The sequence below is a fragment of the Leopardus geoffroyi genome, chromosome C1 (assembly GCF_018350155.1).
Source record: "Leopardus geoffroyi isolate Oge1 chromosome C1, O.geoffroyi_Oge1_pat1.0, whole genome shotgun sequence".
Taxonomy (NCBI): Eukaryota; Metazoa; Chordata; class Mammalia; order Carnivora; family Felidae; genus Leopardus; species Leopardus geoffroyi.
In genome coordinates, this window is record NC_059328.1 from 179,654,047 (window position 1) to 179,679,492 (window position 25,446).

A 25,446-nucleotide genomic window follows, 5' to 3' on the forward strand; every position below is an offset into this window, starting at 1 on the left:
TTGTATTGTTCCAATTAGCTAAGATATGGAAACAACCTACATGTCCTTCAGTGGATGAATGGATAAAGAAAATACGGTGTTTGTGTGTGTACATTAACAGAACATTAGCAGAACACAATGAAATATTATTCTGCTTTTAAAAAGAAGGAATCATGTAATATGCAACAACATGAATGGAACTGGAGCTCATTTTGCTAAGAGAAAAAAGGCAGGCACAAAAAGAGAAATACTGCATGATCTTATTTGTGGAATCGAAAAAAGGCAAACTCATAAAAGCATAGGGTAGAATGGTAGTTGCCAGGGACTAGGGGAGGAGAAAATAGGATGCTATTAACTAATCAAAGGTACACATTTTCAGTTATACAAATGAGTAATTTCTGGAGATCTGATATACAGCATGGTGAAGATAGTAAACACCACTATATTATATACTTATAATATGCTAAGAGGATGGATTTCACATTAAATCCTCTCACCATATACTCTCTCTCTCTCTCTCTCTCTCTCTCACACACACACACACACACACACACAAATTAATAACCATGTAGAAGTAATGTATATCTTAATTAGCTTGATTGTGGTGATCATTTGACAATGTATACCTGTATCAAAACATCAATTTTTACACCTTAAATATATATAATGTCTATCAATGTCATCTCCATAAAACTGCTAACAAAAAAGTGGTAAAGTATACGAAGCATTTGAAGTATTATGAACATAATAGCAATGTTTTTTTAATATATTAAGTAACATTATGTAGAGTTTTGTTTGTTTGTTTTAAATAGGAACCATGCCCAGCATGCCCAGTGCAGGGCTTGAACTCAAGACCCTGAGATCAAGACCTGAGCTGAGATCAAGAGCCAGATGCTTAAATGACTGAGCCACCCAAGGGCCCCTAGAGGTTTATTTTTTAAGAGAAGAGGAGGGCAATGACCAATATGTAGAAAAGTGATTTTTAAAGAGACAGGAATTCTTGATGAGTGTTCAAAATAAATGAAGACAGGTGAGGCTTAATTCATAGGTTTCTGACTTGGGCAAATGGATAAAGCTTGGAAAAATTACAGTGTTCTAAGGGAGTATTTTAGTTCAGTGTTGAACATGTTGAATATAAAATTTCTTTAAAACATCTAAGAGCAAAAGACAAGTAGGCAGTCAAATGTGGGGCCAGTATGGACACAAAGATGTGTGACTCCACAGCATATAGCTGATAATTAAAGCCATAAAACTCTGTTGGCTCACATGATTGCATTTATAATGTGAGAGAGAAGAGAGTCTAGCATAAATACAAGGTAACAACAGTTAACATAAGAAGAACACTTGAAGACAATTGAAGACCAGACAGTGTTGCTAAGAAAACCATAAAAGTGAGGAGACTTTGGAAGCCAGAAATCATGGATTCAATTAAGGTTCAAAAGTTAAGCCAGTTAAAGTCAAAATGGCAGAGGCTGTTAATGTTAGAGTCTAAGTCCAGGTAGGAGTGGATGAAAAAGTGTTGTGATCTCAGATGTGGGTGAGAACTGGCTAAAAAAGATAATTGAATGGGAAGAGGGAAATACCCCCATTAATTTGTTAATATAAAGTAGAAATTCATATTTCTGCTGAGGAGGGAAAGGTTGAATGGTGGGGCTGGGAACTCAAGGTTTGTAGCAATCAGATATGTAAAAAAACTATCATATTGGCAACTTCTGGCAGTATTTCCACATTATTTTTGGCATGAGAAACAACGGAACTAGTGGAACAATTATTATTATTTTTGTTATTTGTAGGTTTATTTTTCAGAGGACCTCTTGACCTACAAAAGTTTCGTAATACAGAATATATGGGAGAAAGGTAAATGTAGCCTAAAATATAATAGCCTCACAAATAGTAAAAAAACCCAAATTATTTGGTCTCATTAGTGTCATTCTTTAAAGGTCAAATTTACTTCCAGGAACTGCAGGAGACACTAGTTTGGGCTAATCTCACTCAACAGTTTGAGTAATGTTGGTTAACTGTCGATGTTACAAACATTTTGTGAACAATGTTATTTTGGTGGGGAGGGGAGTTCGAAGAGAAGGGATATGAGGTTGGGATTTTAATTTGCACTGCAATTTTTTAGTGGCTTATGAATCATCTGTTTTTAAGAATTTATAATACAGTGTCACATTGTACAATGTTCTGATGAAAATAAAATAAATTTAATGAAGAAAAGAGACTCAAAAGGATTTAAGTAATTTTAAGTTATGAATGCCATAGATATCTGAGCAAGATGGAAAGCTACAACAGCATAAATTTTAGTACCATTTCCAAAGGTACTTGGTTAACGTCCCTCTTTTTCACCTAAATAAAGATTTGTGCAATCTTTTAGGCAGTTACCTCAAAAACAAAGTGTATCCTTTCAATGATCAGGGTTGAATTCAATTAATACTGTATATTTTCTCAACAAAAGAAAACCATGACTGAATCATTCAAACAATTTGTTAAAGGGTATTCCATGTGGTTAAATTTCAGGTACATGACTTTCTTGCAGAATATCAAATTCTTCATTCCAAACCTATCTAAGGCTATTTTCATGAATGATAAACAGTGTCTTATCTTTGATACTGCACCATATTAATGTTGAAATAATGCTTTTGCTCAAAGAGCGGGAGGATAATGAGTACGTGCCATTCAAGAGCATCGCTAGAACTGAGCACGCATTTATAAAGATATTCTGATTATAATCATGAGTCAAGAAGTTAGAAAAATATCTCTATTTTGGTACTTTTATACTCTATACAAGATGTTTTGAAAGCTTTATTTCTAAAAATCTACATCTCTGTTCTTAATTATGTCATCAGTATACAACTGGGCTGTCTTTGCTCAAAGCTTGGGAAAACATGCAAAAAGCTAAACCTACCGTTAGACGCGAATGCCTTTGTATCCAGTATCTCATCACTAATGCGTTATTGTCACTGACACTTTTCAATATAGAAGATTAACTCTTTAGCCAATCAAATCGCATTTTTAATCACATTAAGTTTCGGAATGATTCAGGCCTAAAAATGGAGAAGGAAAAGATAAGAGTGGAAAAATCAACTCATGAATGAATCTAGAAGCAAAAAAAAAAAACAAAGATTTTTTTTTTTCAGGGGAATCTTTTAGATATTTCACAGAAGATATTTCACAAGATGGAACTAACCTCTCTGTATGAAAAATAGGAATTAGTCATTTATTTACTTATTTTTAAATGGTTATTTATTTTTGAGAGAGACATAGAGAGCGAGTGGGGAAGGGGCAGAGAGAGGGAGGGAGACAGAAAATCTCAAGGAGGCTCTGCAATGTCAGCGCAGAGCCCCATGTGGGGCTAGAACTCATGAACCGTGAGATCATGACCTGAGCCAAAGTCAAGAGTTGGACGCTTAACTGACTGAGCCACCCAGGCACCCCAGGAATTACTCATTAAAAGTCTAAGCCCTGAGTTAAATCTGATAAACCATATAATGATTACATTGAAAAATATGAAAAGTATTATAATATCTAACAAACTCCTCATCATATTCTTGCAGTAAACATACTTTTCTGGGGAATGTTATGGAGATATATTTTGTTAAGAATCAATCATAATTTTTTAGCAACAGTGAAAGAATTTTTATTGTGGTATACACCATCCTAGGATGGCTCAACGTGTTTTAAATTTCAACTAAAATATCTGCTCCAAAGATATACTGTGAACTTGTTTGTAGAATAGATACAAGTATAATACAATATGTGTGTTCAAGATTGTTCATTACAACATTGTTTATAATAACAAATCAGTGGAAGTAATCTAAGTATCCATCAAAAGTTGAGAGCAAATATGCCATAATATACACTAACAGTGAAATATTCTGAATAAATAATTTGGAGGTCCTTAAATACCAAGATAAAAGAAATTCTGAATAATATATGGATATGAAAAGAAGCAAGATACAAAATAAGCAAGATGTGTAAAAAGTAGGGAAAAGATTATATGGGTACGTACATGTGTTTCTGCATGTGTGTGCACTACTTGTAAGTATTTGTATATGATAGAGCTTCCTAAGAGAATCATTACTGGCTGGCTGAATACCAGGAATTGGAGGGAGATTATATCTCATCTTTATTTGAAATATTTGCATAATAAAAATAAATAAGAATATACAAAATACAAGTGACAGAATGTTTTGGCTTATATGTATTTTGATTTCATATTATTCTTTACAAAGAGGCCTATACAGAGCTGCACAGGACTTTTCTATCCTGGCATTTTCTCCCACAACTGGCATATGCCCTGAACAAACTTCAGAGTGATATACATATAAAAAAGTTAGAAGTAATAGAAATATTTTACTTGAGGAAAGAAAAAGATAAAATATATCTGTATTTCTTCATTAGCGTATCTTTTTAAGTGTTAAAAATTAATAATCATGGAAAGTAATTATGATGTCCCAAATATTGTGAATAATAACCAATTATAAAACATGTGCAAAGTGTTTAAACAAAATATATTTATAAATATAAATGTACTAATAACATAGATAGTTATTAGGGGATTTTATGTCTACTGAAAACAACTTTGTGATTTATTTGATTTCATTAAACTAGTTTTATTGTTTTCTCTGATAATAAAATGATTTATACCTTGCATAAAGATTCAATATCCAAAAATACATGAGATAATATAAAAATACCATTATCTTTGTAAGCTATTAATGTGCTAATTAGTTAGCATTTTTCTCTGTATTTTTCTTTGCACACACATGTATAAACAAAAATACATATGTAAACCTCCATCCAATTTTGTTTACAATGGGATTGTAGCATGAATATTTGACATCTTTTTTACCTGCCTATTGATACAATGTGAAAATCATTCCATGTTAATAAATTTGGATAAAAAGCATTATTTTAATGATTGCCTTACTATTGATTTTTTAAATATTTATATACACAGTGATCCATTCAAGAAATCTCCAACTGATGGATTTCTAGATATTTTACATGTTTTGACCATTATAAACTACACATAGAAAACCATTCTGTAAATGTTGTCTTCTTTTCTAATATTGTGTTAGGACACAGTGATAAAGAAATATAAAACAAGGCATTATCTAATCATAGTTCCAATCCATTATCATTGCATAACTTTTTATATAAACCCTTATTCTTTTTGTTTGTTTCACTTTTTTTTTAACATTTCATTGTGTCTTTTTATTGAAGTATAATTAACATACAGTGTTCTATTAGCTTCAGGTCTACAACATAGTGATTCAACAATTCTATACATTACTCAGTGCTCACGATGGTAAGTGTAGTGATCATCTATCACGAAATAATGGTTTTACAGGCTTTTTGACCACACTCTTTATGCCGTACTTTTCATTGCCAGGACTTACTTATTTTGTAACTGGAAGTTTGTCCCTCTTAATCCCCTTGATCTATTTCACTCATTCCCCACCCTCTTTCCTCTGGCAACCACTTGTTTGTTTTCTATATGTAAGAGTTTATTTGTTTGTCTTTTTTCCTTTGTTCATTCATTTTGTGTTTTAATTGCACATATGAGTGAAATCATATGGTGTTTGTCTTTCTCTGATTTATCTCATGTAGCATTATTTCCTCTAGATCCATCATGTTGTTGCAAGTTACAAGATCTCTTTCTCCCTTTTGTTTTATGGCTGAGTAATCATTCTCTCCCTCCCACTCTCTCTCTCTCTTTCTCTCTTGCCCACTCTGAGTGTGTGTGTGTGTGTGTGTGTGTGTGTGTGTGTGTGTGTGTATCTCACATCTTCATTCATTTACTGATACACACATTTACTGATATACTACTTATTTCTTATGTTTTTTATTTTCACCATTCTCACAGGTGTAAGATGATATTTCACTGTGGTTTTGATTTGCATTGCCCTGATGATTAGTGAATTTGAACATTTTACATGAGTCTGTTGGCCATTTGTATATCTTCTTTGGAAGTAAATGTCTATTTAAGTCTTCTGCTAGTTTTAAAAAATCAGACTAGTTCCTTTTTGGGTTTTGAGTTGTATAAGTTATTTATATATTTTGAATACTAACCCCTTATTGGGTATGTTATTTGAAAATATCTTCTCCCATTCAGTAGGCTACCTTTTTGTGTTGTTGATGGTTTCCTTCACTGTGCTAAATGTTTTATTTTGATGCAGTTTCAATAATTTACTTTTTATTTTTATTTCCTTTATCTTGAGAGACGTATCTAGAAAAATGATTCTACAGCCTATGTCCAAGCAATTACTGTCTGTGTTTTCTTCTAGGTATTTTCTCGTGTCAGGTGTCACATTTAAGTCTTTAATCCATTTTGAGTGTATTTTTGTGTACGCTGTAAGAAAGTGATCTGGTTTCATTCATTGCCTGTAGCTATCTTGTTTACCCCACATCATTTGTTGAAAAGACCACCTTTTCCCCATTGCATATGCATCGCATTGCTTGTATTCTTTGTCCTAGATTAATTGGCCATGAAAGCATGGGTTTATTTCAGAGCTCTCTGTTCTGAGCTCTCTGTTGTATTTATCTATGTGTTTATTTTTGTACTGCTACCATGCACACTGTTTGAATTACTCCAAGGTTGTAATAAAACCTGAAGTCAAGAACTGGGATACCTCCTGCTTTGTTCTTTTTTAAGTTTGCTTTAACTATTGGGAATCTTAGGTGGTTCTATACACATTTTTATATTATTTGTTTTAGTTATGTGAAAAATGCTATTGATACATTGATAGGGATTGCATTAAATCTGTAGATTGGGTAGCATGGGCATTTTAACAATATTGGTTTTTTTAATCCATAAGTATGGGTATCTTTCCATTTATTTGTGTCATTTTTAATTTCTTTCATCTATGTTTTATAGTTTTCAGAGTATACGTGTTTTACTACTTTGGTTAAGTTTGTATCTGGGTATTTGATTCCTTTTGGCACAATTGTATATGGGATTGTCTTTTTCATTTCTCTTTTCCACTACTTTATTATTAGAGTACAGAAATGCAACCAATTTCTGTATATTAATTTTGTATCCTGTGGGTTCACTGAGTTAATTTATCAGTTCTAGTAGTTTTTTGGTGGAATCTTTAAGATTTTCTACATATAGCATCATGTCATTTGCAAATAGTGAAAGTTTTATTTTTTTCCTTTCCAATGTGGATGCCCTTTTGTTTGTTGTTTTGTTGTTGATGTTGTTGTTTTCTGATAGTTATAGTTAGAACTTCCAGTATTATATTTATTAAAAGTGGTGAGAGTGGACATTTTTGTCTTGTTCCTGATCTTAGAGGAAAAGCTGTTTTTCATCATTGAATGTAACATTAGCTCTGGGCTTTTCATATAGGGCCTTTAATGAGGGTGAGGTACATTCCCTCTAAACCTACATGTTGAGAGTTTTTATCATGGATGGATGTTGTAATTGGCCAAATGTTTTTTTCTGCATCTTTTGAGATGATTGTATACTTTATCTTTTCTTTTGTTGATGTGATATATTGTGTTGATTGATTTGCAAATATTTTACCACCTTTGCATCCCTGGAATAAATTCACTTGATCATGGTGAATGATTTTTTTTAATGTATTGTTGATTTCAGTTTGCTAACGTTTTGTTGAGAATTTTTGCATCTGTGTTCTTCAGAAATATTTGCCTGTAGTTTTCTTTTTCTGTAGCCTCTGTCGGGTTTTGGTCAGAGTAACACTGGCTTCATAAAGTGAATTTGAAAGTCTTTCCTTCCTCTTCTACTTTTTGAAATAGTTTGAGGAGAATAGCTATTAACTGCGTTTTAAATGCATGGTAGAATTTACCTGTGAATCCATCTGATTCTGGATGTTTGTTTGTTGGGAGTTTTCTGATTCCTGATTCAATTTCATTGCTAGTAATCAATCTGTTCAAGTTTTCTATTTCTTCTTGATTCAGATTTAGTAGGTTATATGTCTCTAGGAATTTATCTGTTTCATCTAGGCTGTCCAATTTGTTGACATTTAATTTTTCATAATACTTTCTTATAATCCTTTATATTTCTGTGGTGTCCATTTTATTTCTCCTCCTTCATTACTGGTTTTATTTCTTTGAGTCCTCTCTCTTTTTCTCTTGATCTGTCTGACTAAAGTTTTATTGATTTTGTTGATGTTTTTCAACAAGCCGTCTCCTGGTTTAATTGATCTTTTCTTTTTTCTTTTCTTCTTTTTTATCTGTCTCTATTTTATTTATTTCTGCCCTAATCTTTATTATTTTCTTTCTTCTACTGGTGTTGGGCTTTGTTTGCTCTTTTTTTTTCTAGCTCCTTTAGGTGTAAGGTAGATTGTTTATTTGAGCTTTTTCTTATTTCTTGATGTAAGTCTATATTGCTATAATCTTCCCTCTTAGTACAGCTATTGCTGCCATCCAAAGATTTTGGACCATTATGTTTTCATTTTCATTTGTCTCCATGTATTTTTTAATTTCCTCTTTGATTTCTTAGTTGACCCCTTCATACCTTAGTAGCATATTATTCATTTTTTATTTTTTTTAAAACGTTTATTTATTTCTGGCGCCTGAGTGGCTCAGTTGGTTGAGCAACCAATTCTTCATTTTGGCACAGGTCATGATCTGACAGTTCATGGGATCGAGCCCTGTGTAGGGCTCTGCTCTGAGGGTGCAGAGTCTACTTGGGATTTTCCCTCTCTTCTCTCTTTGCCCCTGCCCTGCTCTCTTTCTCTCACTCTCAAAATAAATAAATTAAAAATATAAAAATAAAATGTTTATTTATTTTGAGATGGGAGAAGAGGAGGGGCGGAGGGAGAGAGAGAATCTCAAGCAGTCTCCACGCTGTCAGTGTAAAACTCAATGGAGGGCGATATACCACAAACCACAAAATCATGACCTGAGTCAAACCAAGAGTCAGAGCTAAACCGACTGAGCCACCCAGGTACCTCAGTAGCATGTTATTTAGCCTGCATGTATTTGTTTTTTTCCAGATTTTTTCTTGGTGTTGACTTTTAGTTTTATACTACAGTGTTCAGTAAAGATTCACAATATGATTTTAATCTTCTTAAACTTATTGAGACTAATTTTATGATTTAGCATGTAATCTATCCTGGGGAATTGTTTCATGTGCACTTGGAAAGATTGTGCATTTTTCTATTTTGGATTGAATGCTCTGTATATGTATGCTGGGTTCATCTGATCTAATGTGTCATTCAGAGTCATGGTTTCCTTGTTTATTTTCTGCTTTGATGATCTATCCATTGATAAAATTAGGTGTTAAAGTCCCCTACTACTATTGCATCATTGTCAATTTCTCCCTTTAAGTCTGTTAATAGTTATTTTATGTATTAAGTGATTCCATGTTGGGTGCATTGATATTCACAATTGTTATATCCTCTCATTGGATTGTTCCCTTTATTGTTATGTAGGGTCCTTCTTTGTCTCCTGCTACAGTCTTTGTTTTGAAGTCTATTTTGTCTGGTATAAATATTGCTACCCCATCTTTTTTTTTTTTTTTGCTTACATTTGTATGGTAAATGTTTTCTCATCCCTTTACTTTCAATCTGCATGTGTCTTTAGATCTGAAGTGAGTCTCTTGTAGGCAGTATACACATGAGTTTTGCTTTTTCAGCCATTCAGTCAATCTATGTCTTTTGACTGAAGCATTTAAAATGATTATTGTTTCTCTTACTTATTTTCTGATTGTTTTTGTAGTTCTTCTCTGTTCCTTTGATCTGCTCTTGCCTTCTTCCCTTGTGATTTGATGGCTTTCTTTATTGTTATGCCTGGATTTCTTTCTCTTGTGTGTGTGTGTGTGTGTGTGTATGTGTGTGTGTGTATGTTTATTATAGGTTTTTGAGTATTGTTCCCTACATTTATGTATAAAATCTTATGTACATAGCAGTCTACACTCAGTTAATGGTCACAAGTTTGAAACTATTCTATAAGCACTAAATTTTTGCTCCCCTCCATACTTTATGTAGATGACATTATATATTTCACACCCTTTTTTTGTGTAAATAAATAACTGATTATATATATATATATATATATATATATATATATAGTGATTTTACTGCTTTTGTGTTTTACTCGCCACACTGGTTTTATAAGTGATTAATCTACCATTATTATATGTGTTCATTTACCCATAAAATTTTGCCTTTAATAATTATCTTACTTCTAGTTATAGCCTTTTTTTTTTTTCCCACTCCAATAATTCTTGTAACATTTCTTTAACATTTCTTGTAAGGGTAGCTTAGTGGTTATGAACTCCTGCAACTTTTGTTTGTCTGGATAACTCTTTATCTTTCCTTCAATTCTGAATAACCTTGTTAGGTAGAGTATTCTTGCTAGTAGATTTTAATCTTTCGGCACTTTGAATATATCATGCCATCCCCTTCTGACCTGGAGTTTCTTCTCCTTGGATTAATTTTATTAGAGGATCTCTGTGTGCTCCCTGGATCTGGAGGTCTGTTTCCTTTTCCAGATTAGGGAAGTTTTCAGCTATTATTTCCTCAAAAAAGTTTTCTGCCCCCCTTTCCTTTATTTCCTCCTTCTGGAATCACAATAACGCAAATGTTATTATGCTTGATGATGTCTATCGGTTCCCTTAACCTAGTCTCATTTTTTATCATTCTGTTTTGTTTTGTTTTTTTCTTTTGGCTATTCAGCTTGATTGGTTTCCATTGCCCTTCGCCTGGATTTCTAATCTGCTCCTCTGAATTCTCTAATTTGGTATTGATTCCCTATAGTATAGTTTTTATTCCAGCTTTTGAGTTCTTTATCTCTGATTGATTTTTATATGTTCTATCTCTTGTTGAATGTCTCTGCGAGATCCTCCACTTTTCTCAAATCCAGTGAGTATCTTTATTACCATTACTTTGATTTTTTTTTTATCAGGCTTATTGGTTATCTCTTTCATTTAGTTCTTTTACTATGATGTTGTGTTATTCTTTCATTTGGGACATAGTCTTCTGTTTCATTTTGTCTAACTCTCTGTGTTTGTTTCTATGTATTAGGAAGGTCAGCTACATCTCCAGATCTTGAAAGTAGTGGTGTTATAAAGAAGTTCCCTGCTGCCCTGTAGCACTATCCCCCTTGCTCACCAGAACCAGGTGCTACAAGGGTGTCTCTTATGTAGGCTGTGTGTGCCCTACTCTTGTGACTGATTCATGTTTGCCTTTTGTCCAATAAGCTGCAATGGTCCACTTTACCCCCTGGGGAGGATTTGGTCCCTGTACTGTTAAAGGGCCTGTTAAGGACTGTTGTGGGCTTACAGTTGGGCGGTGTCTGCAATCAGGCTAGCTGTCTGCACTCAGTCTTTCTGAAGCAGTTGTGTGCATAATGAACTGCAATGCATCCTCACTGTGCTGCCTCCTGAGAGGCTTTTTTTGGTGGGTGGGGACAGCAATCAGAGGAGGTGACTTCCTTGACTTACTGCTGTGGCTGCAGTTGCACTGACCTTCCGGGTGTTCTCCCTGTGCTGGTGTGTGTGATGATCCCCCTCTTTCCCCAGAGCAGGAGTCACTCTGTAGCAGGACTCACTGTGCCATGCTGGGCATGCTTGCAGGGTGTGTCGGGGAAGGAGCTGCTTTGGAGAGACACTGCCAAACAGGGTACACTGGACGGGTCAAGTCTACAGGGGAATGTGGGATGAGGCACTCAGTGCCAGCAGATAGGTGGAGAGTGTTAACAATGGTTCCTGAATGTGTCCAGACATCTAGGTTGAGAAAGGGGAAGAAATGACAACAGCAAGCACCTTTGTTTGGAGAAGTCTCCTAAAGATCCTTGCACCTCCAGTGCACATTCTGAGAGCAGTCAATAAATTTCCTTCATGTATACACCAGGTGCTTCTCAAATTGTTGCCTCTATGCTGTCTTTCAGCCAGATTATTTGTTACGCTGGCTCCTTAAGGGTGGGGACTCAGTTTCTTACTGCTCTTTAGCAATCCAGAAGATAAGCTTGCTTCCGTTTAAAGTACCCTGAATTAAGCCCCACTGATCTTAAAAACCTCTCCAAGTTAAGCCCCAGTATCATTTAACATTTTCTATGTTAAATGTGTTGAAAACTCGTTTTCTTGGGGTGGGGCCGCTAGGCCTACGGTGCCTGGTGTGGGCTCTGATCCTCTTCCTTCTTCATCCTTGTGATTTCACTCCTATTTGCAGTTAGTATCCCTGACTGTTAGGTTCTCAATCACGTCTCTGTCTTTCCTACCCTTCTGATTGTGTCCCTCTTGGAAGGAACTGTAGAAGATCTGTTCTGCCAGGCTTCAGTTTGTTTTCAAAGTCAGTTGTATAAATGTAGCTGTTAATTCAGTATGTCTGAGAGAAAAGACATGCTCAGGACCCTTCTGCCCTGCCATCTCTCTACCTCCTCCTAGTTCCTGAAGCCTTATCTTTTACTTTAGAATGTTAGATTAGATGTACTCATTGTTGCAGGAGTAACTTGGGAGACAGCATTCTAATTTTGAAATTGTTTTCCTGGAATTTTTTTGTTGTTATTTCTATTTTCATTATGAATTTATAAGAATTTTTACACCAAATAACCGACTGACTTTTACAAACATTTTTATGGATATAAGATGTATGCGTGCATTTTAATTGCCGCATACAAAATTCTATACAGTTCTATTTAAATAAACTTGTTGATTATTCAAAGTCTGTATTTTCCTTGCTCAATTAGGACATTTGGCTTAATCCAAAGATGGACTAAAATAACAAATATATACACAATGAGATACTTGATATTGTTTTTATAGGAGGAAAAACTAAAAATGACTTATGGTATATACATACAATGCAAAGTTCTAAAGACATATTTCAAAAGTATTTATGTTGTATAACTTTATTTTTACCCAAATGTGAATGAATCAAATAGAGAGCTGCACAAAGAGACACCCAGGGATATATTCAGAATACCATTCCCTCCTTACTTCTGAGAATAGGACAGTTTAGCAGAGTACTGATAAATGCATGCGTGTAAGGAAACTTACTGGGGCTAGGAAAAGAACCATCTGAAGGAATTAGAAGGAACAGTAATCATTGCCACACAAGGCTGGGAATAGTACCTGTTTCTACTAGACAGGCCAGGAAACCTAATAATGCAAGAAGATCCTGCATAGGTTACTCAGGTGAGTCTTTGTTTATTGTGTAGAATAACAAACCCTAGACTGAGAACTTCTCTGATTTTAACAACAAGGCCAAAGTTTAATCAAAATTTCCAAGTAACTTAATTATATCCAGACTAAAACTCAAAAACAATAACTAAAACATCCATCAAAAAGGTGTAATTCACACTGTCTGAGATCCAAAGATTACCAGGCATGAAAAGAAGGAGAAAATATGACCTAAGAAAAATGAATCAATCCACAAAAGTCAAGAGCTTATACAGATGTTAGAATTAGACAAGGAAAATAAATACATTACAATAGTGGTACGCCTTTTCAAAAAGATAAGGAGCCACACTGAAGACAATTTTTTTTATAAGACCAAAATCAAACTAGTCGAGGTGAAAAACTACAATGACTAGATGTACTAAGTAGCAGGTTAGAGATAGCAGACAAAAAGATTAGTAAGTGAACCAATAATTTCACTTGTAGATTTAAACCTCCCCAAAAATGTACGTATGTTTGCCAAAAAGCATGTACAGATATGCTCATGGCAGTAGTATCCTTAATAACCTCCATGCCCAAATGCCCATGAATATTAAAGTGGATCATTAAATTATGATGTATATACACAGTAGAATAATGGAGAAATGAAAGCAGACAAAAACTATAATCTCTACTAACACAAATTAATCGCACAATGTCATCAAAAGCATCCAGATACAAAACAATGCGTACGGTACGATGCTATTTATATCAAGTTGGAGATAAGCAAACCACTTTTTAGCAGGAAAAATCAGAACAGGGAACACGTTTGAGAGGGTATAAATGGGAGTCTAGCGTGTTGGAAAAATTCTATTTCTTGATATAATTGGTGGTTGCATGAGTGAGATTACTGTGATGTGTAGTTGGATTCCAGGGTATTTTTGCAGATGGGTGAGAGGCAGGAAAGCCCATATATAGCTAAAAATGAGAAGTGGAAAAATATGCTAGCACCAGGAATTGAAAAGCCTTTTTCCTTTCTCACAGATCTTTTGTTTGGATAATGCAGAAGGCACTCAATAGCTATCTCTTGATTTTTTACCTGTCTTAAAAATTTTGTCAGCCTACAGAAACATAAAATTTACTCCTGGGCTAAGGATATTGAGAGAATCTATAAAAATAAAGTTAGTGACATTTCTCTAAAGTTTTTATTTCACCAATAATATTTTTATTTTTGTGTCATCTTTCCATATTATGCATCATTCATGTCTTTGGGTGCCTTCATATTTTACATAAAAAAAATCAAATGCCATGCTTCATATTATTCCTACAGAAAAGTTAGTGTCATTCAAAATTGTTCAGTGTCATATTTAGTTTGCTAGATTAAGAAAGATGATTGTTAACTTTTGACAGGCCAGAATTTGGGGGTAGAAATTGTCAGATTTGAAACTGCTAATTAAATTAACATCTACATCACTCTACAAACCTTTTAGGAATGTGCTTATCAACAGTTCTATTTGCACAGCATTTGCCCAATTTATTATATTTTCCAATGTAATATGAATTGCAGTTTTGGAATTGACTGACATTTCTACCCTGTTTCTAAGCCTTTTGTGACACTGCTCACAATACTTGACCTTAAAATTTCAACCCTGTGGTTTTTATCTACACATGTACAGATTCTTCTGGCTGAGTCATCTACTAACCTTTCCTCTCTGAAAAAAAAATTTTTTTGTGTGTTATTTTCCTTACACAATTAGGAGAAAACATCCTTTTTTCCCCCCAATACAGCATATTATGAACCATGTGGACTACATTGAATTGGTTAATCTAATTAATTTCTCCCAAAGTTGATTGCTATTATTTTTCAATGTACTGTTATTAATAAATTCAGACCACAAGTCGTTATTAATGAATTTACATACAACATACACATTTGCATTTATCCCTGGCACCTCACTACATACAAATGCACGTGTATACACACACACACACACACACACGCACTTGTTATGATAGTACCAGTTTAAATCTGCATGAACATGTTTTGCGTTTCTCCATCAGAATAAAATACACCTTTCTATTTCTTTAATGGGATCGCTTCGAAGAATATAATTTGTGCTTTCTGATTCTATTTAAATAATTATGTAATTCTGAATACTCAAAGGAATATCTTACTATTTTGTATATATAATAAATAGTTATAACATAAAAGAATAGGAATTGAACTTTAAGACATAAATGTATGATTTATAGCTGATCAACATTTATGCTATACATTGTTATTTAGGATAATGCTTCTAGAATTTGGATACCAGCAGCAGCCTGAGAGATGATAAAGTTGTTACTAGGGTGCTTCTGTATCCTGAGGAATTATTACTTAGGTTGGTGTTGCTACTAAAGCTGCATTTTTTCTCTAGTGACATCTTTCTCCTAAAAACTGATATTTCCCAAGAAAATTTTTTCAGTGACAGACAAAACGTCCAGTTGACCTTAAAAGCGTGAGACCCATTACATTTTCCAACCCATTCAGTGCTTGTTTTCTCATCAAATAGAGTGGATATTTGAGCTCACATCTCTGAGTACCTCATCTTCAGAACTTATCTCTAAGAAGGCGACAATGTTTTCTTTGCTGACTTTGTAAACTGTTTATGTTAAGGAAGATAATTACTATGAAAGTATCTAAACCTGATAAGTGTAATATATGAACAAATGTTAGTGAACTAACTGGTGTCTGCATTCCAAAATATCACATAATTGAGCCGTCTTTAATATCCCTTCTAGGGATGCCTGAGTGGCTCAGTCAGTGAAGCAACCAACTTCAGCTCAGGTCATGATCTCATGGTTCATGGGTTCGAGACCCACATTGGGCTCTGCTGACAGCTCAGAGCCTGGAGCCTCCTTCAGATCCTGTGTCTTCCTCTCTCTCTGCTCCTCCTCTGCTCGTGCTCTGTCTCTCTCTCTCTCTCTCTCTCTCTCTCTCTCTCTCTCAAAAATAATAAATAAACATAAATAAATATCCCTTTGCTAACATATTATTTCTAGAAATGGAGCTAGAGCACTATTAGGTGTAAGTTCTCTGTTTTATATGGCATATCTAGGGGGTTAGACAGGTACTGTACTTCAAAAGACCTTCAGAATCGGTCACAAAATCTGTAGGCTAGTGGTAATATTTCTGTACCCTTCCTATTGAGTATCTTTAGCACCAACAGGCTCAAATAGATATATGGAATTTCTTAAAATCCTTGACTTCTTGAATTTCTTGTAATCCTTGTTTTTTATCTCCTACAGTACCTCAGTCTCTCCTTCATCAGAGTTTTCGTTTCATGGAGGCCAAGACCTCAAAGACCATCTTACCTGGTTATCTCTAAAATAGGTTAGTGACTTTGCCTTTCAATTCTTTAAAGACTAAGTTTGATATTACAATTCTTCAGAAGCAAGTATCTACATGAAAAACAAACCTTGCTTGTACTTATCTTATTATCTCCTCAGAATAAAGTCTATGCGTTATTAAACAGAGTCCCCTAAACAACGATAAACAAAGATAAAAAGGAACCCAAAAGGGAGTAAAGGAGAGGTGTGCAAGGCTTATTCATTAGTCAAATCTATTTATTTATTTAAGGTTGTTGGTAAATTCTAAATGTCAACCAGCCTGCCCTAGGAGAGTTGCTCATCAGGAAACTTTCTGTGTCTATTTGTCAGATACTTATTAGCCAGTTTCTTTGAATTATCAGCTCAATACATCCAAAGCCAACATTCAAGACTGAGTCATTTGTCTTTATAGTACCATGATGAGCAAACAGTTAAATAACAAAATTATTTTGACACCCTTACGTGGCAATACTTTTTGGGAGCTTATAGTTTTAGTCTCTGAAGCAGAAATTTATATGCATTCATATTTGTCCCCCTGAGTGTTCCATTTGTCCACTCAAACATAACATTCATTTATGAGTGCATGATACAAGGAAGGAGTCTGAGGAAGATGAATCCCAAATAAATATTGTATCCTAGAGAGATCTAATTCTCATACAATGTCTTTAAATGCACGTTGTATTTGCTATCATTTCCCCCATAAAGAACCTCATGCACTGTTACTATTTGCATATTAAAAAGTTCACTTTTCATGTATGTCAGCCAGCCAGTTTTTTTTTTAATATTCTGAACGTTCATTTTAGAGAGAGAGAGAGAGAGAGAGACAGAGTGAGAGTGGGGGAAGCGCAGAGAGTGGGGGAGACACAGAATCCAAAGCAGGCTCCAGGCTCTGAGCTGTCAGCACAGAGCTTGATGTGGGGCTCAGACTCAGGAGCTGTGAGCTCATGACCTGAGCGGAAGTCGGATGCTTAACTGACTGAGCTACCCAGGCGCGTTCTCTGCCAGCCAGTTTTTCATGACTGTTGGCAAACCATTGCTTTTGTCTTAGAAAACTATATTTTCTGGAGAAGCTTCTTACTTGTGGCTTTTTTATAAAATCTTTGTAACAAAGAACGGGGTGAGATTGCAAAAGAAGGGTAAGAGAAGTTTAAGTGTTAAGTTAAACACCCAGAAGCATAGCTTAAAGTAGTGATTTATTCACAGATCCTTGTTTGATTCCTTCAATTACTAGTTGTAACAACTTGGGTGAATTATTTATCTTCTCTGTCTCTTCATCCTCATCTACAAAATGCTAATTCTGCAAATACTCAGAGGATATTATGGAAATTACATAATTTATTATTTATAAGGTGCTTAGAAGAACATAGATAAAGGTTATATGTAGTTTATTAAATATACCTGTTATTATGCAAGTCATTGCTATCCTAAATCAATTGGTTTAGGATGGCTATCTCAAAGGGGGGTATATGGTACTCAAAAATAATCATCTACTTCTGAGTTTATTAATTCATTTTTAAAATGTATTGTAACCTAGATTAATATTTTAATTTACTTAAAAATTATTGCTGAAATGTAAATATAATAAAGGCATAGTTATTATTTCAACATGAAAATATTTTTCAAAGTAATAATACATAAAATGGCAGAGTCCTATGTTTTTTTGTTTGTTGGTTTTTTTATTTGTTTTTTTTTTGGGGGGGAGGGGTTTTCTGGAGGAAAGAATTTTGTATTACAGTGAGATAATCCCTTTCTAAATGCTAAGTAGCTATGAGAAATTAGTAAATCATTTACTCTACCTGGATTTCCATTCCTTTTTAGATAAAATAAGTGTTTGATTAGATGATCTTTAAAGCTATCTTTCCTTCAAAGCTCCTTAGAGTCTCGAATATAAGTGTATGGTGTTTAAAAACTAAAACATTATTATTTTTCTATAGATAATATTTTGGTAACTTAAAAATATATTTTAGTTGGAAAGTTTATATCATAAAGTAAGTTTGATTTCATTGTCTATGGAACTCCTGAACGTTCTTTAATAAATTGGACAGAAATATATTTATAAAGCACATATCCATATCTTGATCAATTAACTTACTGTGTTAAAATTTATCTCTCTGATTAAAAAACATAAAGAAAAATATGGTAGAAAAATTAGTAAGGCTGAGAAGAGAGAGAATTCTATATTTCTCTTCCTGAGTTAAAACTGTATATTAAATACATTTTGGTCAACTGCAATAGCAAATGAATAAAGTAAAAAGTACACATGAAGCCTAGTTGCCTGGGCCTGTTGGCACCTCATACATATTCATTGAATTGAGTGGAGAAAAGCAAAAATAATACACCTCTGTATACAACTTTAATAGATAAACAGTGTTCACAGACATCAAAATATTCTTTCCCCTTTCTTTTATGTTTTCAGTCAGTCCCTTCCTTTAAGTTATTCAGCACAAGTTTATTGAAACTCTACTGTATACTAGACAATGTACTTCCCTGAATAAATTTTTCCACGAACTAACCCCCAAATACATAAACCTTCCTGCTTTTGAAAAATGCTCTGTAAATGATAAAATGCACAAAGAATACACTGTAATTAGCAGTGTGAATATTTTTCCCATTATCATTCTTATTCCATTGCTATTACCTGTAGAGCCTCGTGAAGAACATACTAAATTGTGACACAGTGTATATTTTTCACATTTATTTAACATTTGATCTGCTTCTGCTGTGTTTTCTGAGCTGGAGTACAGATTGTCTCAGTGAAGAAAAGGGCCTGCTTATGACAACAGACACTCAAAAGTATTTAACATGTGCCTTGTATCCGTAATACAAACTTAGTGAATCTCTATTTTATTTGCAACATAGTTTCTGTGATTTATAACTTCACTTGAACTATGTTTTTGCTGCCTGACATGCACACATAGACACACACTACCACATACAGTTTTCCAAATAAGGAGAAGCTAGTAGTATAGTGTCATGAGTACAATAAATTTTTAATGTATGCTTATTGAATTATTGTTGTATGAAAAGAGATCATATAACTAAATTCGTGATGTTGTAGATTCTGACCCTCAAATTCTTATCTTCCAGTATACTTTAATGGAGATATATTATTTTATGTGAAAAAGTGATTAAAAGCATGGATTCTGAGCTAGTATCTCTGTATTAAAACCTAAGCTCTTCTACCTACTTAACTGTCTATGATTTTCTTTCCTCTTCTGTAAGTGGAGATGTAGAAGATATTTTTACATTTATTTATTTTTGAGAGACAGAGTGAGACAAAGTGAGAGTGGAGGAGGGACAGAGAGAGGGAGACACAGAATCCGGAGCAGGCTCCAGGCTCTGAGCTGTCAGCACAGAGCCCGACGTGGGGCTCGAGCCCACAGACTGAGAGATCATGACCTGAGCCGAAGTCGGACGCTCAACCGACTGAGACACCCAGGCTCCCTAGAAGATATTTTTATATCTTATTGTGTTGTTGGAGAGATTAAAAGAGCTAATATTTGTAAAGTATTTAGAACTGAGACTGCAACTTAGTAGGCATCTCCTAAGTGTGCTTTATATCAAAGCAAATAACAAGAGTATAAATTTTAAATTCATAAATAAACGTTTTTAAATCTACTTGTCTACTTAGCTCAATTGCCTATGAATGATCAGTTAATCTTTTTGATCTTTGCTCCTTATCTGTCAAAACAGAATCATATCTGTATGTCTCAAACTTTCCAAAAATATTAATTGAGGACTTGTTTATTGTATAACTTTGAACTAGATAGTTTGGGACTTACCTTGAATTGTGGGAACCGTATGAAAATATTTACTCTTGATAATGATCAAGAAAGTGAGTAAACAGGCCATAAATTGGAGGAGAAAGTAGCTTCAGAAAAATGAGGTTAAATTTTACAGTCTTTTTTTTTTTTTTTTTGCCTAGGGAATTTTGAGTATTTCAGAACAGATAGAGAGTGTGGGATAAAAATCATCACTTTTGGCTGCCTCACCAAGTAGAGCAACAATAATTGGATGTTCCTCCCCCTCAGACTATGAGTAAAATATCTCCTCCTCAGAGAGTGAGTATCCTGGAAGTAGAAAAGCATTGGGGGGGGGGGTGAGGGGGAAGGAAAGGAAAGGAAAAAGAAAAAAAAAAGGAAAGAACCTGAAGAAGTTGTAAGCCAGCTTCAAGTCTTTTGAGTCCCTGAAAGTATGTTTCTACTTTGGAGGAAAATGACATCCTTTTTGGCCTGAAATTATTTCTACACATATTAAAAATACAATGCCTGGCAAATGATAAATATATTAAGGCTCAGAGAAAAGTAAGAGACATGGGATAAAACCAGGAAAAAACAAGGTATTGAAATAGGGCCTTTGAGGAGCAATATATTAAGTAGAAGATTTAAAATATGCTTAAGATGTATAAGCTAGTGAAAACTTAAGCCGAAAATATAAACAGTGTATATAAAATGAACAGGTGAAAAAATAAATGAAATGAACAAGTGAAAAGTCTAGATGTGATTATGATACAATTTTGAAATCAAGATCAATTTAAAATAAATTATATACAATTAAAAAAGATAGAGAAAAATAAGAAGTCAAAACTTATATAGAATTAAACACTAGAAGACATAGAAATAAAAATAAAAGACCATGTGAGAACAGAATATAATAACAGGGTTATGAGTGTGTAAAATGAATCCCAGAAGGAAAAATGTGAGAAAATGCATGAGAAAAAAATTTTTGAGCAAATAATACAGAGAACATTTCTAAACTAGTGGAAGAAGCATGAGTGCAGTTGTTGAGAGAAACAGAACCGAGAGAAAATGTGTAGATAGAGATACAGATACAAGATACATAGATAAGGAATTGGCTCAAATGATTATGGAGACTGAGAAGTCAGTAAGCTGGAGACCCAGGAGAGCAGATGTATAGTTCCAGTCTGACTATCATTCCAAGAGGTAAATTTGTGTTCCATTCTGAAAACTTGTGGCTCAGAACCCAAGAAAAGCTGATGTTTCAGTTCAAATCCATGGGCTGGAAAAGACTGAAGTCCCATCTACTGGTTGAGCGTCCGACTTCAGCCAGGTCACAATCTCGCGGTCCGTGAGTTCGAGCCCCGCGTCGGGCTCTGGGCTGATGGCTCGGAGCCTGGAGCCTGTTTCCGATTCCGTGTCTCCCTCTCTCTCTGCCCCTCCCCCGTTCATGCTCTGTCTCTCTCTGTCCCAAAAATAAGTAAACGTTGAAAAAAACAAAACAAAACCAGAAACGGTATAAATTGGAAGACAGTGGAACCATGTCTTTGAAAGACTGCAAGGAAATAATCGCCAACTAAGAATTTTAATATTTGAAAAAATACTATTCAAGAATGACAGTGGGAACCCAGGGAAGATGGTGGAGGTGATATTACAATGTACCTAAATTTCCCTATAAAACAGGTGGGTCATCATGTTAAAAAACCAAAATTGACAAGGTCTTTCTATGAGTCTAAATTTATGAACCTTCTACAAATCCAAATATATGACAAAACACCAACAGCCATGTTGTACATATGTTTTTTCTTGCTGTTGTTGTTGTTGTTGACCTTAAAACCTGCTAATCCATACATTTCCAGCAGATATGTTTGGGAATCTCTGATAAGCCATTGAAACTATCAAAGGCTGGGAGGGAATTTGCCTCATTTAATTTGAGGATGGGTAGGGGGGTACCTGAGAAATTCTGAGTGAACCAGAGGAGTCTGGGTGTCTAGAATCTGACATTAAAAAAAAAAAAAAAAAAAAAAGGGCAGCGTTCAAATAGAACATAAAAAGAAAATAAGGACAAAAGAAAAGAAGATCTTGATAAAAGTAAAGCATTGAAGGCAGAAAGAGTATAAATCAGAAGGAGACATACAAGAAATACTCAGATTTGTGGTAAATAGAGGGACTGAAGATTTGAAAAAAGATATAAAAGGACACAGGAGAAAAAGTGTGTGTGTGTGTGTGTGTGTGTGTGTGTGTGTGTGTTAGTTACTAACTTCCATATATAAACATGCTGAGTATATATAATTTCTGAAAACAGATATAATGCATTCAGAATTCTAAATAGATGACATCTCATCTTAGTCCCTTCAGCCTATTTTCCTATATAGGTCTTATTGAAAGCACACACATATACATACATGTACATATGTACACACATTCAGTAAAAAGAGAAATAAACTGGTAGGAACACAGGAGCTTATCATATTCACTTGAAAATGTTTTTTTTTTTAAATAAAAGATATAAAATAAATTTTAAAAAATCACAGTAGTAATTAAGAGATTAAAGCTTTAAGAGTTTCCTTCTGATTATAGATACACTTACATATAATAGAGGTCCATGATGAATAAAACTATAACAATAAAGTAAGATAAATTTCAAAAACCATCATTCAAGGAAGTCTTATACCATTAAAATTCAGAAAATAAACAAAAAGGAAAGAAAAAGAGTCATAGAGAGACTTGGATCAAAACATTGAAAGGTAGTTCCAAAACCCTGAGAACACAAATCTGGAATGGATGGCACTTTGGACTTTTAAGAAACATTAAAATCCTTTGAGTATCATGGAAGGAGGGTACCAATCAAATTATAAGTTTTTATTTATAGTAGGAAGCTCAATGAAATTACCAGAATACTTTGTGACAGCAATGCTTTATACCAGAAGTCAAAGGAGCAATATAGTGAATGTATAAAAAGAGAGAAAATATGAACCAAGGGTTTTATATCCATTAAAGTGATCTTCAAGTGTAAACGTCTTAAACTCATGAACATGCAAGGCCTTTTGAAACTGATTCATTGTCCTTCTGAAGAAATCTAGTAAACATATTCCAAACAATCAAAATGGATAGAATGACAGCAATGTAAGGATTAATAGTGAACATTAAATATAGATATATGTAGAGAACTAAGGCTAGATGATAGGTATCAGTGAGAAAACACAGTATATGAAGACTATATGTACCAATTTGGTGCATTTCACACAAAAATTTTTAAGTACACCTAAGTTTGATTTTGTTTCAAAATAAAGGTTTCAAAAATGAGAAAAGAATTTGGAGAATGCTCAGGAATACACTCAGCTTGCTCTTAACTATATATATATATATATATATATATATATATATATATGTATATGTATATATATATACACATACATACATATATATATAACTATACATATACACACATATACATATATATGTATATATATTTTAAAAGTAAACAAAATACTATTTCAAATTAGATACTAGCAAAGAGAAACAGGAGGAAAAGTAATATCTACCTAATCTTATATTGTTTGTAGAACAAAAACTGAAAACCATACTTAAACACCATAAAAGCCATTTATGAAAAGCCCACAGCTAACATCATCCTCAATGGGGAAAAACTGAGAGCTTTCCCCCTGAGACCAGGAACACAACAGTGATGCCCACTCTCCCGCTGTTGTTTAATGTAGTGTTGGAAGTTCTAGCATCAGCCATCAGACAACAAAAGGAAATCAAAGGCATCAAAATTGGCAAAGATGAAGTCAAGCTTTCACTTTTTGCAGATGACATGATACTATACATGGAAAACCCGATAGACTCCACCAAAAGTCTGCTAGCACTGACACATGAATTCAGCAAAGTCGCAGGATACAAAATCACTATACAGAAATCAGTTGCATTCTTATACACTAATAATGAAGCAACAGAAAGACAAATAAAGAAACTGATCCCATTCACAATTGTACCAAGAATCATAAAATATCTAGGAATAAACCTAATCAAACATGTAAAAGATATGTATGCTGAAAATTGTAGAAAGCTTATGAAGGAAATTGAAGAAGATATAAAGAAATGGAAAAACATTCCGTGCTCATGGATTGGAAGAATAAATATTGTTAAAATGTCAATACTACCCAAAGCAATCTACACATTCAATGCAATCCCAATCAAAATTGAACCAGCATTCTTCTCGAAGCTAGAACAAGCAATCCTAAAATTTGTATGGAACCACAAAAGACCCTGAATAGCCAAAGTAATATTGAGGAAGAAGACCAAAGCAGGAGGCATCACAATCCTAGACTCTAGCCTCTACTACAAAGCTGTAATCATCAAGACAGCATGGTATTGGCACAAAAATAGACACATAGACCAATGGAATAGAATAGAGACTCCAGAATTGGACCCACAGAAGTATGGCCAACTAATCTTTGACAAAGCAGGAAAAAATATACAATGGAAAAAAGACAGTCTCTTTAACAAATGGTGCTGGGAGAACTGGACAGCAACATGCAGAAGGATGAAACTAGACCACTTTCTTACACCATTCACAAAAATAAACTCAAAATGGATAAAAGACCTGAATGTGAGACAGGAAACCATCGAAACCCTAGAGGAGAAAGCAGGAAAAAACCTCTCTGACCTCAGCCGCAGCAATTTCTTACTTGACACATCTCGAAAGGCAGGGGAATTAAAAGCAAAAATGAACTATTGGGACCTCATGAAGATAAAAAGTGTCTGCACAGAAAAGGAAACAATCAACAAAACTGAAAGGCAACCAAGGGAATGGGAAAAGATATTTGCAAATGACATATTGGACAAAGGGCTAGTATCCAAAATCTATAAAGAGCTCACCAAACTCCACACCCGAAAAACAAATAATCCAGTGAAGAAATGGGCAAAAGACATGAATAGACACTTCTCTAAAGAAGACATCCAGATGGCCAACAGGCACATGAAAAGATGCTCAACGTCGCTCCTCATCAGGGAAATACAAATCAAAACCACACTCAGAAACCACCTCACGCCAGTCAGAGTGGCCAAAATGAACAAATCAGGAGACTATAGATGCTGGCGAGGATGTGGAGAGACGGGAACCCTCTTGCACTGTTGGTGGGAATGCAAACTGGTGCAGCCGCTCTGGAAAACAGTGTGGAGGTTCCTCAAAAAATTAAAAACAGACCTACCCTATGACCCAGCAATAGCACTGCTAGGAATTTACCAAGGGATACAGGAGTACTGAAGCATAGGGGCACTTGTACCCCAATG